The following is a 20251-nucleotide window of genomic DNA, read 5'->3' on the forward strand; positions in this document are numbered from 1 at the left end:
GCCCAGTTAATGAAGGGGCCATTGATGGTCTTGTTCTCCAAGAAGTTTTCTAATTCTGCCCTTAAAGTTGTCCCAAGTTGGTTGCTTTTATTGCAACTTGTGGTTGTGAATTCTCCAGGTTAACTACACAATGTGTTTCAATTGTGCCTGCTTCTGGAGAGTAAGCTAGATAGATATGCAGTCAATGTTTAACATTTTATGAATTGTCTTCTCAAAACATTTATAAGTTGCTCTCAATCCAGAACCTATGAAAACAAGGTCTTTCTGTGTGGATAAGTTCCATTTCTCTCCTTGCCTGTTCCATGCTGAGTTTTCTGTGGGTCAAGGATTATAAGGTAATTTTCTTAAAACTCACCTATTAGCATTCTGCTACAGCCGCAGTTTCATAAAATTGTTCCTACCTAAGTGAAAAAGTAATAAAACTGACTTCTATTATTTATTACGAACCTTTATATCTTTCACATTTATTTTTAAAGCCTCCCCCCTCCCCCGCTTGCCTTTCCCCATGCTTTTCCTAGGATCTTTTATGATCAGGGCAAGGGCAGGATTCTGTCTCTGCAACTCAGCTCACCCCAATTCTGAATTTTAAAGGCAATGGGTTTCCGGTTTTTCTTAGGCCTTCTTGGCTGGGATAGAAATACACACACACACACACACACACACACACACACACACACACACAAACAGACCTTATTACTATGTGAGCTTCAAATACCAAAATGAACTGATTATGTTTCTCTGTCGTATTCCTTTGATGGCTCACCCTGAATAGAAAAGAACAGAAGCGACCCAGGATGCAGGCATCTGTCAAAAAACAAACAAAACACCCCACCTCTTTTGCTAATAAATTTCTGAATCCATTTGTCACGCAGGTTGCAGGAAGCTACGGAAAAGATGAAATGGGGACACGTTCTATGGGCAATATGTATCCAGCTTTAGGAAATGGGCCAATGGTGTTCTCACTGTGCCTCATCCTTGTGTTGAGTCCTTTCATCACTTGGCTTCAGAATGTAGAGGCAGCTTGTCATGTAAGCGGTTCCAAACTCCACTATTTCAGGTGTAAAGAGGTACCTATTCAGAAAATGATGAAAGCTATCTTATAAAGGTGCCAGGCACTTCTCTGTGGAAAGGGAATGCCACAGTTCAGGACAGGGCAACCCAACATTTTACTCCATGTGGACCGCAAGAGTACTTTGACTGGAAACCTGCAGGCCATACAGTGCCTTGTCATGCAGTAGGCAGGGGGAGTGAGGCTCTGGCAGGGTCCCAGAGCCTTCCCACCTCCCTCCCCAAGCTGGGTACGTGCTAACTAAGATTTGGGAAGGAGGAAGGGGGTCTCTAGGACCCTGTCAGAGCCCTCATGCCTCCTTCCCAAAGCCCAGCACCTCGATCACCCAGATTTGGGAAGGCAGCAAGATGGCTGAGGGGGTGTGTCAAATGTTGCCGAGGGTCACCAAAAAAGGCCTCGATGGCCACGTGCAGTTGGCCCTCCCTGGCTTAGGGGCTGTCAAAAAGAATGCCACCCTAGTCCCAAACATCTGAGGGTAGTGGAACTCTTAAGAGGGTCCCCACTACTACTCTTAACACCCAGGAAGGTCTGTCAGGAATTCTGCACGAGTCTATTGTTGGTTGGTTTTCAAATGTGTAATTCTGATTCCGTATCTTTATCAACACTTTTATGGAACCAAGAAAGAGAGTCACCAAATCTTGATCAAAAGACAGACACTCGTGTACACAAGTGGCCAAAATTGTGGAAACCTTTTGGGGAAAGTGTATTTCCGAGGTTTGGTGGCTCATAACACCTGATTGGCTCTCTAAACACTCATGCTCATTGGCTACAGTCAAATGAATGAAAGCTACTACATATCAACCTAAGCAAGTTGTGCTTCCCTTTTCTGGTTATTTGACTATAACTTTTGATAGAATATATATAATTGAACAAACTTTGTTGCAATACATTCTTCATTAAATTAACTTTCCATTGATATATAATTTTATGGTATTACTAAAACAAAAGGCGGTGTTATGAGCCATCAAACCTCGGAAACACTTTTTCCAAAAGGTTTCCACAATTTTGGCCACCAGTGTATACCATCCATCCATCTATCCATCCATCCACCCATCCACAAACACAGACATGTTGCTGATACTGCTGGACAGCTCCCCTGCTCTTCAAAGCTTGGCCCTCTGACTTGGCACTGATCCTGCTGGATCCCTGCTGTGGGTCGGTGTTTTACTTCCCAGAACTTCCTGGCGGAATGGGGCATTTCCCCATGTCTAGCAACAGTGAACTCAAGGCAAAATACTGAACATTCTTGGATTCTACAATCTCTTTGTAGGTGGAAAAGAAACTCCAACATTTCCACTCTTTGGAACCACATAAAGCTATGAGCAGTGCTACTCCAAACCTTCTGTGCAAGATTAACAGACACAAAGCTACAAAAGCCAGCTGCAAGCGGCTGTGTTGTCAATGCCGGTTGACATATTTAGGCTCACCAATAAAAAGCAAACTCAGTCTTTACTCTAGTAAATTGGAGCATAGGAGCGACTTGAAGAGGAGATAGAGGCCATGTATTGCAGAAATACCAATTTAGTGTGCCAAACAAAGGGTCAGAGTCTCATCTAAATGTTGTGTTTTACAATGTTGTGCCCTGTCATGAGACCTTCTGGGGAAGAGTGGCTAATTAATCTCTTGATAAGAGTTGATCTGCCCCTGCCCACTGTTGAAATGCCACTGCAGAGAACTTTCCACCAAGGTAATACGGCCCTCAAGCCAAAAAGGGTTCTTCACCTGGTCTAGGAAGAGCTTTGTTGGATCAGGCTCAAGGAGGCAAAGGGGATGGTGAATCTTAACCGTTATCAGCCAGATGCTCCTGGAATTCCCACAAGCAACAATTTAACAGAGTTACTGGAAACCAAAGACAGCCATTGGTTGCTCTTAAGCAGGGGTCAGCAAACTTTTTCAGCTGGGGGCTGGTCCACTGTCCCTCAGACCTTGTGGGGGGCCGGACTATATTTTGGGGGGAAAAATTGAACGAATTCCTATGCCCCACAAATAACCCAGAGATGCATTTTAAAATAAAAGGACACAGTCTACTCATGTAAAAACACCAGGCAGGCCCCACAAATAACCCAGAGATGCATTTTAAATAAAAGGGCACATTCTACTCATGTAAAAACATGCTGGTTCCTGGACCGTCCGCGGGCTGGATTTAGAAGGCAATTGGGCCACATCCGGCCCCCGGGCCTTAGTTTGGGGTCCCCTGCTCTTAAGAGTGCCCCTGAGCAAGATCTGAATTTGGTAGGCCAAATGACGCAGATCTCTGAGCACCAAGGTGCCCTTGTCTTGGTTTCCTTATGTTTCCTTTCTGCTTTTTCTTTCTTATTAAAAGATATACCACCTTTGAGTATGGATGTGCCATCTAGGTCTTGTGAGTCATAGCTGCGGTTGACATGTGTTGCGTGAATCAATGTATACCTTTTTTTACATGCCGAAGAAAGAGCTAGCTCTCCTGGATCAGACAAAAGATTCATTTAGTCCACATTCTGTTCCTAATAGTTACCAGCCATGATGCCCCCAGGAAGTCTACAAAGAAGGCAAGATGGCAACCATTGTCTCTACTGTTCAGAAACATATGCCTTCTGGACTAGAACTCAGGGAAGGAGGAGACATAGGGAATTGTGGGAAGACCTTCAGTCTCCACAGCTGCCTCACAGGGGCCAGATTACCAAGATGAGTTGCTGTGCTCACTAGGCCTGCCTCTTGGGCCTACCGTGCTTTCTTGGATAAAGAGTTAACTTCACTGGTGCCGTGTGGTTTCTTGCAGACCTGCTCCTGACAGAAAATAAGTTGGAGGGAAATGGAATGGTGTATTGTAGAGGAGGGTGTGTCTAACTGCCTGAAGCAGTGAATGGAAGCGCTTCACAGTGGATGGAAGCGCTTCACACTGCAACACAAGCCCTTACCAAGAAAGGTATTAACAGAACTACCCTGCATGGATTTGTGTAGGGAGCTTCATGCAGCGTTGATTTTGAAGTTTATTAATTGTAATTATGGGAAAGGGACGGGGACAAAGTGCAAAATGCTACATTGGAAAGGAAAATCAGCCACATTTGAGCAGAAGAATGGTAAGGGGAAGGGGGAACTTAGCCATTGCCCCTCTGACTGCTTTCTGACACCAATCTCCCCTGTTTCCCTGCCAATGGGGAGCAAAGCAGATGGGATTGTCTCTTTCTTCAAGGAAGGACAGTTACTTGAATCATGGTGACTCAGGCAGCTTCAGAGAGGTTATCTGGGAGATGTTCATCCTATATAATAAAGTCCAAGTGTCTCTGCGTCCGGTCCCTGTGTCCCTGGGTTTGCGCTACTGCGCATGTGCCCCACGGACACAGGGATTGGGCACAGAGACTGGACGCACACACGTGCTCTCTCTCCCTCCCCCCGCCTACCGTTTCCCTGCGGCCGCCAACCGCCGCTCCCGGCCGGACAGCGCCTCACTGCGCTTGCGCTAAAGCGCGAGGAGGAGGAGGCTGTTTTCTTTTCCTTTCCCCCCCCTACACTCCTCCCACTATTCACCATTGGCTGGTTCTAAACGGGGTTTACCGCAGGGGCGGGAGGGAGACGGGGAGCAGCAGATCCCTGAGGCGAACACGCGCAGCGCGACGGGCCGCAGCCACCGGCTCCACAAACGGGTGCACTCCATAAGCAGCGGCGCCACTCCTACACGGGCCCCCGGCTGCACTTCCACGTTACTCGGGCGCGCGGGCGCTGCTTCCCTTCCGCCGGCAGCACACGTGTGATGCGAGGATCGTGAGCACCAGAATCGGGGCAGCGGGGAAACCCCTAGCCTCCGGATCAGGCCCCAAAGATGCCTCTACCAATGTCTGCTCTAGCACCCATTATTTTAACGGACTTCAAGATACTAGAAAAAAGAGGGTGGGAAATGGGGAGGGAGAGAGGAAGCTGAGGAGGCAGCTGGCTGGGGCGGGGAAGGGACTGAGTGAGGGGCTAAGGTGGCGGCGGTGGGTGAGTCACCAGGGGGGAACCCCTCTAATTAATTCTAGCACCCGTTAATTTAACGGGCTTCATGATATTAGTATGTAATAATTGATCTGGGTTTCAAGTCAGACTAACTAACATGCAGAGCAGCTTGTAGAGGAGGTTTGGTGCAAATTAGCGGGAGAAACAGCAATACATCACCGTGACCCAGTGACATTAATCCAAGCTCTGAAGAGCTCAGTTGTTGCGTTGGATGCGACCAACCCCCATCTCCCCAACAGGAACTTTCAAACTGCAGAGAGTAGGTAGATTGCTCCCACAGTACATAACCCTTCCCTGAAACCAGCTTCTGTTCTAATGGGCTGGAAAGCCGCTTAATGTAATGACAACCTTTAAAAACCGCTAAAAACAGGCAGGTTAAATGGATGGATGAACATATCTTAAGGAAAAGTCAGCAGGGACTGTGTAAAGAAAATTATCACACCCACATCTAATAGAGTTTTTTAAAAAATATGTCAGCAGGCATTTCTATGATTGTGTTGATCGTTTGCACAGAGTGTTGTTATAGAGGCTAGCCAGCCATTCTTCGGCTCGACAGATTGATGGTTAATAGTCCCAAGACGTTCGGTTGCTGTTTCTGCACTGGGAGCGAATAGCAAGGAGATGGTCTCATGATAGGTGTGTGTGTGTGTATTAGGGTGATTACTTCTTCAATTTTTTTTCTCAAAAATTATTTCCTGTAGCACAAATGGATGAACTTTTGCCTATCAATGACTAAAATGAGGTATATTCCATTGAAATATTCAACAAGGTTACGCACAAACCGTTTTTATTTTTTTTTGTATGCCGTTTTACCATTTCATAAAATTGTATTAACAATTCTATAGATATTTCGTACCAGATTTGGACACAACACCACATTCCACAGCATAGCTGCCAAGTTATCCCTTTTTTAAAGGGATTTTCCCTTATGCTGAATAGGCTTCCTCGCGAGAAAAGGGAAAACTTGGCAGCTATGTTCCACAATGGGGACCTCAAAACTCAGCCAGCAGACCCTGCCGGGCATGCTGGGAAAAGAACCTACAGGACAGGTAGCAAAACATCGTCCTCTAGCGGCGTTTATACTGTTACTGCAGCTAAAAAAAGCTTCCTTGTGTGTTTGATGACCCTGTATAATGTTGTATATATGTGACTCTAAAGCTTGGGTTCAATTTTATATCTGCTTACAGTGACTTCAAAAATGGTCAAAAAACTGATAAATAATTTTTTTAAAAATCATTTTGTGCGTGAGGTTTTTTTAATCAAATCTCTTTGAAAGTAAGATTTTATCTAATTTTTAATGAAAGCTCATCAGATTATGATACAGGGAAATGAGGTTGTAAAAAAGTCATCACCCTAGTGTGTATCCTATGGAAATACACATATAAACATGGATGATCTAGTTGAGATTCCTGTATTGCAAGGGGTTGGACTAGATGGCCCTCGGGATCCCTTCTGCCTCTACATTTCAATGATTCTATGATAATCGGCCCACAACATTTTACTGCCCAAAGTGGACAGCTCATTGCATTTCTTCTGCCCAAAACAAGGTGTACAGAGCCCAAGTCTGGTTTAGTTATTTCAGTAACTGAAGCAGAAATCTCACAAAAGACTCTCTCCCCTTCCCTCCTGGCAGTACAAATAATAATAATTACAGCAATAAATAGCCAAATAACCAATTATAACAATTCCATAACCAAGAATTTGCCGCCCTTTCATTGACATGGATGTTCGAGGCAGAGTGCCTAATGACAGAGACATCATAAATGTTGTACAAAACTCCACGTATAACATGATGAAAGCGGGCAAGTGCTAAATGTATTATTATTGGATGTGTAAACACTGTACAATCATCCATATTCTGAGAAGGGGGCCTTTGAATGACATAACCCATCAGCGGTTGGGGAAAGGGACAAGACTCCAGCAGAGGGCAGGCAAGTGTGTGTGTGTGTGTGTGTGTGTGTGTGATTTGTGTGTTTCTAGTTGGTGTCAGCCCAAATTGGTGGTGCAGCCTTTGGGGCTACAGAGAGATGGATGAGAAACTCAGCTCAACTCACATTTTGTTTCATTTTCATTTAAAGGTGAGCCTGTCTAATTTACACTTTCGAAATGATATGTGGACCGAAAGAAACACAGCCAACCAATTTTGAATTTCACACTTCTCCAAATTTTGCAGCGCAGTTCTCCGGCCATGTAACACATACACAGATGTGTATTCCTAAGTAAAGTGTGCACAAACATGCATATATTATTGAAATAACACACAAAATGCAACATATTTGGGAAAGTTGTTTCTGCAGATAGTACAGTGGAACTTCAGTTTATGAACACCTCGGTTTACGAATTTTCAGTTTACGAACACCGTGGACCCATCTGGAACGGATTAATCCACTTTCCATTACTTTCAATGGGAAAGTTCGCTTCAGTTTATGAACGCTTCGGTTTATGAACAGACTTCCGGAACCAATTACACCCATGCTTCAGGTTAAGTACGCTTCAGGTTGAGTACTCCTCAGACCCGTCTGGAATGGATTAATCCACTTTCCATTACTTTCAATGGGAAAGTTCGCTTCAGTTTATGAACGCTTCAGTTTAAGAACAGACTTCCGGAACCAATTGTGTTCATAAACCAAGGTACCACTGTATGTGTATTTTAGGCAAAATTGCCTCGAAACACGAGTAATGTATATTTAGGATAATTTTGCACTAATGATGGCGAATTTTCAAGAGGACTCATTTTAAAAAATGGGAAATGCTGTGGAAATGTGGAGAATTGCACTTACGTCTGGAAAAAGGAAACACTGAGATAAACTGACATTGACTGATTTGCCCATCTCTAGGGCTACTGCAACTGCTCTCTGGGGGAATCCTGTTCTTTGCAGGAGCTCCTCTTTGCCTCACGTTCTACACCTGTAATAGCTTTATTTACAAATATACAAGCAAAGACACCTGACGTCTCCAGCTCTATCTCATTCAGAAGTAAATAAATCTAGCGATGCCACCTGGGGAATCTCTTGCTGCTTGGGGAAGTGGGGTGCGTGCAACTGTGTTTTGAAAAGCTTTCGAAGATTTCTCTCGCTCACTGAAAACACCTTTCGAAAGCTAAGCAGACGCATTATTAAAAGAAGAAGAAACGTTTCCCAGAGGTGCAGCAGCTGAAGGTCCTTCTCCTTGGGGAGAAGAGCCTCCCCCTCCCCAACGTGCACCAAACTGGAGGATAATGGCGATGGAGCAGAAGACTTTCGGAGCTCGGGGGTGCTGCATCCATTTCTCAGTATTTGGTGCTCTTTTATGAGACAATGTGAAATACCCAGATGCAACACTCTACTCTCTATTCAGTCACTCATCTTTATCAGCCCAAACATTGTTATTGACAATTAGTCTCTTCAGTAACACCCCCCCCAACTCTCCCCCTCTCTCTTAAAAAGGTTTTTAAGGCTTTGTCAACAAATATATCAAATGTTTTTTATATAATAAAGATAGATTGTAGTCCCTGCTGCAGGTAAGGTGTGATGGCCTGAGACTTGGGCTCAGACTCGGAACCAGAGGAGTCTCAGTCTGCACCAGATCCTCTGCCTCGGACATCAGCTGAACCAATAATAATAATAATAATAATAATTTATTTTTTATACCCCACCCATCTGGCTGGGTTTCCCCAGCCACTTTGGGTGGCTTCCAACAGAAGAATAAAATAATCGATGAAAGATTAAAAGCCTCCCGAAACCAAGTCTGGGGCCTGATTCTGAGGAGCCTGCACAGATTCCCCTGCAACAAACACCAGCTGAGCCGAGTCTGGGGCCTGAGCCTGTCCTGGCTCCAGATGCGGGGAATACCTCGTTGCCGTTAGTTGGGTCATCACCGACAGTTGGTCCACTACCGGCTGAGTCAGGAGAGGCTGAGGTGGCTCCTGGGTCTAGTAACCCACCGGCGTCTCCCGAGCTTCTGAGAGAAGGAGAGACCTGAGTACTCACAGGAGGAGTGCTTGCCTTAGGGCGAGACAGGTTGGTGAGTCGTCGGGGGATCGGGACCGGTCATTACCCCGTCAGAGACAAAGGCGGTCAGATCCTGCTCCAGGTTGTGGGAGAAACAATGCTGTTTGCCAGATCCTGCCTGTGTGCCTGTTCCTGTCCTTGCCTGGTTCCCTGCCCTGCACCCTGCTTCGGCTACATCGGACTGACTCTACATTGATTCTTTGGACCGTGGACCGGAGCTGGACCTTGCTTCTTGGATTACCCATGGGACCAGCACATAGGGTTTGTAATGCTTGCAGTTCACTTTGGGATGGAGGGAGGGATCTTCTGTCCTCCTGCGTGTGCCCCCTTTTGGTCCGTCCATCCCCACATTGGTGCCTGAATAGCTACCACCATGGGCGTAGGCAGGGGGCAGGAGGGGGCAGTTGCCCCCCCTAGAAGCAGGGCCACTGGCCAGCCTGCCCTGCTGCCCGGCGCCGCCCGGTGCCGCCCGGTGCTGTCTCCCTTCTCCCTGGCTGGCTGTGGGGCGGATGGAGGGAAAGCCCCAGAGTCGCGCAAAGCGTTTGGCTGGGTTTCTCTTCGCCCGCCCCACAGCCAGCCAGAGAGAAGGGAGACGTCCCTTCTAGCCGGCTGGCTGTGGGGCGGGTGGAGGGAAAGCCAGCCAAACGCTTTGCGTGGCTCTGGGGCTTTCCCTCTACCCGCCCCACAGCCGGCTAGAAGGGACGTCTCCCTTCTCCCTGGCTGGCTGTGGGGCGGGCGGAGGGAAAGCCAGCTTTCCCTCCACCCGCCCCAGTGATCGCAGAGGGGGAGAGGGGATTGGAACAGCCTGATTTCAGACTGATCCTGGCGCCCCCTCGCCCCTGCTGATCGCGGAGGGGGAGGAGGGGGTCGGAGCAGCCCGATTTTGGACTGATCCTGGCGCCCCCTCGCCCCTGCCGGTTGCCCCCCCTTGCCCCTGAACGACCATGGCTTTCCCTGTGCCTTGGGCCTGCCCCTTGCCCCTTGCCCCCCCTAATTTTGATCCTGGCTACGCCCCTGGCTCCCACCCTGCTCGGTTTCAGTCATGCTTTCTGGAAGCCTTTCCTTGGTTCCCCCCGGTTCAATAATTCTGAAAGACCAATGACAGCCCTATGCCTGCATTTGAAAGTGGGGGCCGGATACTGGGGACAGAGCATGTAGGCTTTGCCCCCAAACTTCCTGCTTTCAGTGGGAAAGGCTAGAGGGGGCTTGTAAGGGCATTTGGCTGAATATGCTCACAAGCATCTCTGTGGCTCCGAATCCTGTGTTATCATGGTTCCTGATCAGGGGTGCCATCTCTGAGGGGCTGAGCCCTTTTAGTCCCTCCCACCCCCAATATTTTTGGATGGGATCCAGAGGTCCCCCTCGCCAATGTCCAAAAAAATCAGGGGGTGGAGGAGGGCAAGTGTGGAGCTTGCTAAGCCACATCTGGCCTTAGGTTAACTCTTTCTTGCATGCAAGTATGAGTCAGTAACTGTATATGACAACAAAACCACTGTGGCACACAATCCACAGTGATGCTTGTGAGCATATTCAGCCATATGCCCTTACAAGCTGCTGTTTCCCACTGGTTACTCGTATCCATAGCCATAGAGCATCTGATCCCAGAGGCATAGCTGCCAAGTCTCCCGTTTTCCCCGGGAAATCCCCATTTTTCCAGCTGTTCCTAGCTGAGAAAAACGGATTTTTTTGTTTTCCCCTGGTTTATTCTGGCGCGGCGGCCTTTTTGGAACTGGGCGGAGCATGCTCAGAAGTGACTTTTGATGCTGCTCTGCCCAGTGCCAAAATGGCGGCAGTGCTACTTCCGGTCTGCTATTTCCGGCCCGGTCCCTTATTTCTCTGACAGCAACTTGGCAGGTATGCCCAGAGGTAGCAGGCAGTTCTCATGACTGTTAGTCCACTTGCTAAAGTATAATGAGAAAAGGAAGAATGTTTTCAATTTAAGGAAGTCTTTGGCAAATGTAGATATCTTTACAGCCCACTGGGATGGATTATTTAACCGAACAATGTCAATAGAAATACTGGCTTTTAAAGGGTTTTGTATACTTCCTAGAATCTTATTTGTTTAGGTTTAATCAGAATCTTGTTTTATTCCTTGGCTGAAATATTTTTAACGACTTACTCATTACTGTTTTCTAGCTCCCCCTTGGCCTTTATATACCATAAATGTATTTTTAAAGTCCAGCTTTTTGCCAGCACCACGGCCATTAGACACACTTGCAAGTAACACAGTTATCTCCTGGGAGGAAATATTTGCAGGATTTCCACTTCCAAATGTGTTAATGATCTGGAGTGAACTTTCAGGACAGTTATATATATATATATATACACACACACAAAGTCAAGCGTGCAAATAAGCTCTCTAATTAGCACCTTGCAACCCAGTTCTCCTCCTTTGCAACGAAACTGATACTTAAATTTGCTGTTGGGTCTTATTTTATCACTTGTGCTGTTAGCACACACTTAGGAATATCACCTAAAATATCTTCACGCTGGTTTCCTTGGTTTTACTTTAATAATAAGTCCCAGAGCAGGGAGAGGTGTTGGGAATGTCAAGAAAAAGAAAATCTAGCAAGATTTCCCTCTTTGGTCTTTGTGATAGTTTCTCGATGCACTGAGTCTGAACATACCATGGCCTGTTTTGGATTTTTAACTTGCTCCTGAGAATTCAAGACGTGGACTGGCTCTGCTCTTTGCTTCAGCTTAAATCCCAGTCTGGCTTGTACAAGTAAATATAACCCGTTCAAACGATGGTCTGGAACCAGTCGGAAACCATCAGTGAGATTTTGCCCCGTGGGTTTGGCTCGTCTCTAACTATTACCCTTCAAGAAAGATCCCAGAATCTCTGTAAATACCGCTCTGGAAATGTCAACTCAATACAGTGGTACCTCGGTTTATGAACACAATTGGTTCCGGAAGTCTGTTCATAAACTGAAGCGTTCATAAACTGAAGCGAACTTTCCCATTGAAAGTAATGGAAAGTGGATTAATCCGTTCCAGACGGTCCGCGGAGTAACCGTTCATAAACTGAAGCGAACTTTCCCATTGAAAGTAATGGAAAGTGGATTAATCCGTTCCAGAAGGGTCCGCAAAGCACTTAAACTGAAGCGTTCATAAACTGAAACATGGGTGTAATTGGTTCCGGAAGTCTGTTCATAAACTGAAGCGTTCATAAACTGAAGCGAACTTTCCCATTAAAAGTAATGGAAAGTGAATTAATCCGTTCCAGATGGGTCCGCGGAGTTCATAAACCGAAAATTCATAAACCGAGGTGTTCATAAACCGAGGTTCCACTGTATGCTGCAGCCACACAAACAGCAAACAAAGTTATAATCTCTCCCCACCAACCTGGAGGAAAAGAACAGAACACCTTCAAGTACCAAGCACTTTACTGAGGGTAATTCTTATCTCATAAGGAATGTAATCAAACCTGGGAAACGTTTAAAAAAAAAAAGAGCAATTTTTGTTGGAGGTCTGGCAAGTTGCTGCTGCTATCATTATTGTTGTTGTGTCAATTTTTTTATCTCATCCTGCTTCCCAAAGGAGCCCTTAGGAAGTGAGGTGCTTCTGCATGTGAGACCAGAAAGTGGTTTATTGATCACCTATTTTTTAAAAACCCACCTTCTGCTGAAATGGTATTCAATACAATTTTAAACACAAATGACTTGTGCAATTGACGTTGTGGGAGCGGTTGTTTAATAGCAAGCAGCTGAGAACCAGCATAGGTAAAAGTAAAGAGACCCCTGACCGTTAAGTCCAGTTGTGAACGACTCTGGGGTTGCGGAGCTCATCCCGCTTTACTGGCCGAGGGAACCGGCATACAGCTTCCGGGTCATGTGGCTCCATGCAATCGGAGAGGGTGCTTCGGAGCCAAACAATCAATTGCCCTGGTGGACTCTCCTTCCTTGGAGGTTTTTAAGCAGAGGTTGGATGGCCGTGTGTTATGGATGCTTTAGCTAAGATTCCTGCATTGCAGGGGGTTGGACTAGATGACCCTTAGGGTCCCTTCCAACTCTAAGATTCTGTCATTCTACTCTAAGTTCTCTGCTGAAGGATATCCAAAAACTTTATTCAAGACGTCATCACACTGTCTAAGCCAGGCATGTCAAACCTGCGGCCCTCCAGATGTTTTGGCCTACAACTCCCATGATCCCTAGCTAGCAGGACCAGTGGTCGGGGAAGATGGGAATTGTAGTCCAAAACATCTGGAGGGCCGAAGTTTGGGGATGCCTGGTCTAAGCCATTAGCCCAGAGTACAAGATACACAATTCATAAATCTAAGAGAGAGCTCTGATACATGATTAAGAGATAACCAATAGGTTGCCCGAACACCTGAGATGTTTCTCCTGCCCCTCTTTTTAAAGGGCAGGCAGGAATGATCATGTAGTTCATGGGTAAGCAATGTAGTTCATAGGCCCAATTGCCTTCTAAATCCAGCCTGCAGACGGTCTGGAAATCAGTGTGTTTTTACATGAGTAGAATGTGCCCTTTTACAGTACAGTGGTACCTCGCTAGACAAATGCCTCACAAGACGAAAAACTCGCAAAACGAAAGCGTTTTGCGATTTCAATGGAGACTCGCAAGACAAATTTTTTCCCTGTCTTGAGAGGCACCCTATGGGAAACCACACTTCAATGTGTTCCTATGGGAGCGCTTCGCAAAACGATTTTTTCGCTATACGAAGCGACTCGCGGAATGAATTAAATTCGTCTAGCGAGGCACCACTGTATTAAAAATGCATCTCTGGGTTATTTGTGGGGCATAGGAATTTGTTCACACACACACCCCAAAAAAATAATCCGGCCCCCCCACAAGGTCTAAGGGACAGTGGACTGGCCCCCTGCTGAAAAAGTTTGCTGACCCTGATGTAGTTCTTCCATCCAAGTGAGAAGACCATGCTTGCAAATATGCACTCCTGTGAGCAGTGGCTGTAGTGGCCAGGTCTGTTTACGCTGTTGCAATTGGCAGCGTGTCCTTGGAGATGGAACCTCAGTCCACCCCTCTGACTTTCCCACATATTCCAATCTGTCTGGCTCTGCCAGTTTACCAACCACCTCCTCAGCTGCCATGGAAACTTCATTGTCAGGGGACAGAGTAGAGACCAACTTAGGTGGCTCCCCTTCCCCATCTGTGTCGTCCAGCAGCAATATGGCAGGGCCCTCTCCCAAGTCACTGCTCAAGCTCTCCTCTTGTCCAGCTTCTGGTTCCTCCTCTAGGAGATCTTGCCATGCCCAGCCCAGCCCAGTTGATGCTACGGGACCCAAAACATCTGAACACTCACTTTTTGTAGAGGCTCTCCGTAGAAATCATATGTGAGGGATTTGGGGTTATTAGAATGAAACTTGGAATCTCCTTTCTTGTAACATGAAGCTATTGGTTCGAGTCCTGGCCTCCGGAGCAGGAAAAAACAGGCTTGCTCCATCCTCCATGTGATAGCCCTTGAGGTATTTGAAAATGGTTATCATATCTCCTTTCAGTCTTCTTTTTTCCCCCAGGCTAAACATACCCAACTCCCTCGACCATTCCTCATAAGGTTTGGTTTCCAGACCTTTGATCATCTTGGTTGCCCTCCTCTGCATCAACATCCTTCTTAAATTGTGGTGCCCAGAATTGGACACAGGACTCCAGGTGTGGTCTGGCTGAAGCAGAATAGAGTGGTACTACAGTGGTACCTCGGTTTATGAACACAATTGGTTCCGGAAGTCTGTTCATAAACTGAAGCATTCATAAACTGAAGCGAACTTTCCCATTGAAAGTAATGGAAAGTGGATTAATCCGTTCCAGATGGGTCCGCGGCGTTCGTAAACAGAAAATTCATAAACCGAGGTGTTCATGAACCGAGGTTCCACTGTATTACTTCCCTTGATCTAGACACTATACTTCTGTTGATTCAACCTAGAATAGCATTAGCTTTTTCCCCACTGTTGCATCACACTGTTGACTCATGTTAAGCTTGTGGTCCACTAAGACCCCTAGATCCTTGTCACTTTAGTACTACTTGCAAGCCAGGTGTTTCCCCATCTTATGTTGGTGCGGCTGGTTGTTCCAGCTTGTTAACATCCTTCTTAAATTGTGGCTCCCAGAACTGGACACAGTTTTCCAGGTGTGGTCTGACCAAGGCAAAATAGACAGGTACTATTACTTCCCTTGACCTGGACACTAGACTTCTCATGACTTCTCAAACAATTGATGGAGAAAGTCACCTCCATTTACCTTGGATGGGAAGCAGTGGGGGGGGAGGGGAGAGAGAGGGAGAGTTTTCCCTATGGAGCATAACTATTTAGCCATAGGATTTTTTAGGCTTAGTTGTACAGGAATATAAAGGACAAGAGAGCCACTGCTGGCTGTCTCCATAGCCTGCTTAAATACCCTTCTGTATTGCAGGCAGGTCGGGTGGTCTATTTGCTCTTTGAGCGAAATGAAGTGATTTGCTTCAGCCTGGAAAGACATCGGAGGCTGCCTAGGCAAGACTCTGGGTAGGTCTTTTTTAGTTTCCCAAATTACTGGCATTGCACTAAAGGTTGATGTGTGTGATGAGATCATTGCTGTTGTGCCATCTGGAATACAGATGGCGGTTATTTGTTGTGCATGTGTGCAAGGAATGATAAAGCAGCTGCAGGCCAAGGAGAAAACAGCGGCCTTCCCAGTCAGCGTTATTTAAAGCTCCCCTGACACGTTTCCCCAGATGCCAGTTGGGACGGACCCCTTTGGAGAAAGTCAGGTGAAAGTTTCCCCACAAGCTCGGTTACAAAGGAGTGCGCCCCCTTCCCTTTCTTCGTTTAGTCTCATGACAAATTGTGTGCTTGAGCACAGGAGGGCTGCTGCCATACTCGCCTGGTTAGCACAGCTTCTGTAAGATCTGTCCCCCATCACTTTGACAATAGTAAGAAATGGCCTTTGCAGAGGGGATTGGGTTGGGGGCAAGGTCCCTCTGGTTTTTACCTCCAGTAAGGATGAGAAGATCTCCCCAATTCTATTCCATTGTCATAGCACAAAAAAGTTCATGTCCAAGTTTTGAATCGGGGCAGAAAAGATCCTATGGTGTCAGGATGATTCAGGTGGGATTTCCTTCCCTCAGCTTAGGCTTTCCTTGACATTTCCGAGACCGCATAACATCAGTCTTGAAAGACCTACATTGGCTCCCAGTACATTTCCGAGCACAATTCAAAGTGTTGGTGCTGACCTTTAAAGCCCTAAACAGCCTCTGCCCAGTATACCTGAAGGAGCGTCTCCATCCCCATCGTTCTGCCCGGACACTGAGGTCCAGCGCCGAGGGCCTTCTGGCGGTTCCCTCGCTACAAGAAGCCAAGTTACAGGGAACCAGGCAGAGGGCCTTCTTGGTAGTGGCACCCACCCTGTGGAAGGCCCTCCCACCAGAGGTCAAAGAGAAAAACAATTACCAGACCTTTAGAAGGCATCTCAAGGCAGCCCTGTTTAGGGAAGCTTTTAATGTTTGATGGATTTCTGTATTTTAATATTTTGTTGGGAGCCGCCCAGAGTGGCTGGGGGAACCCAGCCAGATGGGCGGGGTATAAATAATAAATTGTTGTTGTTGTTGTTCTCTGATGCAAGGGAGCTGGAAGCCTCTTAGCTCACAATGCAAGCAGGTCTTCCTTTGGTGGTGGTGGTCCTGTAGTATTAGTAGTTATTATTTCCATTTATTACCTGCCCTTCACCATGAGGTCCAGGGCAGGTTGCAACGAATGGAAATACAATATCAGAACAGTTTATGGTCCCAAGAATAGGGTGGGTCCAAATATATATAGACTGAAGGGGGGGGGGAGAGAGAGACAAAGGCCAGGATAAAGATGTATATCTTCAGCATATGATACACACACACACACATGCATATTAACTAACAGCCTTGTACTTGACATTGCTTAGGAATCCTATGAAACAAAAAAAATGTGCAGTTTAGAGACCACTTATTAAACCTGCTCCTTAATCTCGGAACCATCATGCTAATGCAGGGGGGGAGTGGGGGAGGGAGGGAGACATCATTGCTTCTTGGATATCATTCAGTTGGCATTCCTATATATGCTCAGGAAGAGGATGCCTGGGGGAAACATTTTAAGCCAAAACAATTTGAGTAACAGAACAGGCTCAGAAAGGAAGCCTTGCCAGATTCAGGATTATGTGCTGCACACAAATGCTATAGGGAGAAATCTAGGGTGGGAGTGGAGAGAGATTCCTCAACTTCTGTCACTTAAAGGGGAAAACTCTTTTTTCAGACATGCCATATGGTGCGCGAGAGCTTGGGTTTGCGCTATTCTCTGATTGCTAGTTGTTCTGCAGTTTGTCCTTTCTTGGTGCCTAGAGAGGGACCTGCAGACTTTTTAGCATTGCTGCACAGCAAAAAGAGGTGCTGCCGCCGGCCACTTTCGTAGATGGAAATCCCAAGGAACAACAGTGCTTTCGAGCAGGGATGGAGAACCTGTGGCGCTGCAGGTGTTGGACAAAAATCCCATCAGCCTCAGCATGGCCAACCGTCAGAGATGATGAGAGCAATGTCTGCAGGGCAAAAGGTTCCCCATCCTTACTTTATAGATCAGGCATCCCCAAACTGCGGCCCTCCAGATGTTTTGGCCTACAGCTCCCATGATCCCTAGCTAACAGGACCAGTGGTCAGGGATGATGGGAATTGTAGTCCAAAACATCTGGAGGGCCAAAGTTTGGGGGTGCCTGCTTTAGATCATCCATTGCATAAACTGATTTATCCGTACAACAACACCGGAAGGTAGGTCACCATTCTACTGTTACTTCTACTTCTACTGCCAATCAGAGTTGCAGGAAAGCAAAAACACTCAATCGGGACTTGAGGAGCATGGCCTAGGTGTGGCTGTGGACAGGATGTGGTGTAGGGAGAGTCTCAAGGACCTGGTGGAGATGCTTGGAGAGTGACATTTGGCCCTCAAGATTGATAATAATAATACTTTTATTATTTATATCCTGCCCATCTGACTGGGTTGCCCCAGCCACTCTGGGTGGCCTCCAGTACATATAAAAACATACGGTAACAAGACATCATGCATTAAAAACTTCCCAATACAAGACTGCCTTCAGATGTCTTCTAAAAGTTGAGCATAGCTGCCAAGTCTCCCGTTTTCCCCAGGAAATCCCCGTTTTTCCAGCTGTTCCTAGCTGAAAAAACGGATTTTTTTTTTGTTTTCCCCCGGTTTATTCTGGTGTGGCGGCCATTTTGGAACTGGGCGGAGCATGCTCAGAAGCGACTTTTGATGCTGCTCTGTTCCAAAATGGCTGCAGTGCGACTTCTGGCACGGCGGCCATTTTGGAACTGGGCAAAGCAGCATCAAAAGTCACTTCTGAGCATGCTCCGCCCAGTTCCAAAATGGCGGCAGCGCTACTTCCGGTCTGCTATTTCCAGCCCGGTCCCTTATTTCTCTGACAGCAACTTGGTTGGTATGAAGTTGTGTAGTTCTTTATCTCCTTGATATCTGATGGGAAGGTGTATCTACCGAGGTAGGTACCAGCACAGGGAGGGTGCCGCTACCAAGAAGGGCCTCTGCCTGGTTCCCTGTAGCTTCATATCTTGCAGTGAGGAAACCACCAGAACGCCCTTGGAGGTGGACCTCAGTGTCTTGTCCGAACAATGGGGGTTAAGATAGTGTTACCAGATGTCCCCGGCTCCTGGGGACAGTCCCCAGATTTGCAAATCTGTCCCCAGACAAATTCCGTCCCCGGAATGTCCCCAGATTTGCAAATCTGTCCCTGGGAAACGTGGCAGCGGCAGCCTCAGCAGCCCAGAGTCAGCCTGGTAGCACAGTTGGCTCTGCTCGCTGCTTGCTGTCTTGTGCGCAACAAATCATTCCGGAGAGGGAAAATGGTGAGTGCCACGGCAGCGAGCGGCTCCTGAAGCCAGCCAGAGCCAACTGCGCTACCAGGCTGGCTCCGGGCTGCTGACTGCCGCCGCCGCCACTGCCAAAGTGGAACCAGGGACATCCGGCGGTACAGATCTCCTTCCCCGTTCGTCCTTTGTTTTGACCGATCGGGGGAGGCTCAGGAGTTGCGGGCGGGTGGCCGTTGCCCAGTTTTTAAAAAACTCTGTGCATTTATGTTTCCCAGGGTGCGCAAGAAGGGCTTTGCACTTTATACAATATACATGTGTGCTTGGGCCCAGGGTCTTCTGCCTCACTATCCCCACTACTGACTCCCTGTTGCTACTCATAACGAATGTAAACGAACTGTGAAAAAGACACTGTGAATTGAAAGTGGAGACGCTATATGACCTTTTCCTTGTTTGTTAATAATAATAATAATAATAATAATAATAATAATAATAATAATAATAATTTATTATTTATACCCCGCCCATCTGGCTGGGTTTCCCCAGCCACTCTGGGCGGCTTCCAACAGAAAAATAAAATACAATAATGGATTAAACATTAAAAGCCTCCCTAAACAGGGCTGCCTTCAGATGTCTTCTAAAAGTCTGGTAGTTGTTTTTCTCTTTGACATTTGATGGGAGGGCGTTCCACAGGGTGGGCGCCACTACCGAGAAGGCCCTCTGCCTGGTTCCCTGCAACTTGGCTTCTCGCAACGAGGGAACCGCCAGAAGGCCCTCGGTGCTGGACCTCAGTGTCCGGGCAAAACGATGGAGGTGGAGACGCTCCTTCAGGTATACTGGACCGAGGCCACAATAAGAAAATATACATGTATCTTTTTTTTTTAAGCCAAATTGCTAAATATCCCTCTGACCAATCAGAAATCATAAGGGAGAGTGCAAAGTGGTTCTGATTCTCTCCAGAAGAGGGCATGGTGTGTAGTTTTACCTAAAGTTGAGTACAGTTCCTAGTTTGAGGGACTATAGGGGGAAATGAGCAGAGAATGCCAAGCAAAGCGGGGGTTGCATTTGGAAAATGCTATCCTGCACCCCCTTATGCTGGCTAATGCAGCAGCTCGAGCTCGAGGCCACATAGCATGATGTATCAGACTCCTGCGTAACAGCTTGGCATTCTCTGCTTTTTCTGTAACACCCAAGCTACATTGCAACACTGCACTCTGTGTGTGGGCTTGGAAGTTATGTGGTTGTTTTTATTCCCTCTAATACGAAAAAAAAGCCAATCTGTTTTATACATAGCCACGAATAAATTCCTTGCTAACCTTTACAGCCATCTGGAGGGGGGGGGGTTGTTTCTCTTGCTATAGCCGACCACAGCAGGAAGGCACCTCCCTCTAGATTCAGCAAAGGCGCAATTAATTGGAT

The sequence above is a fragment of the Zootoca vivipara genome, chromosome 3 (genome assembly GCF_965207765.1).
Source record: "Zootoca vivipara chromosome 3, rZooViv2.hap1.1, whole genome shotgun sequence".
Classification (NCBI taxonomy): Eukaryota; Metazoa; Chordata; class Lepidosauria; order Squamata; family Lacertidae; genus Zootoca; species Zootoca vivipara.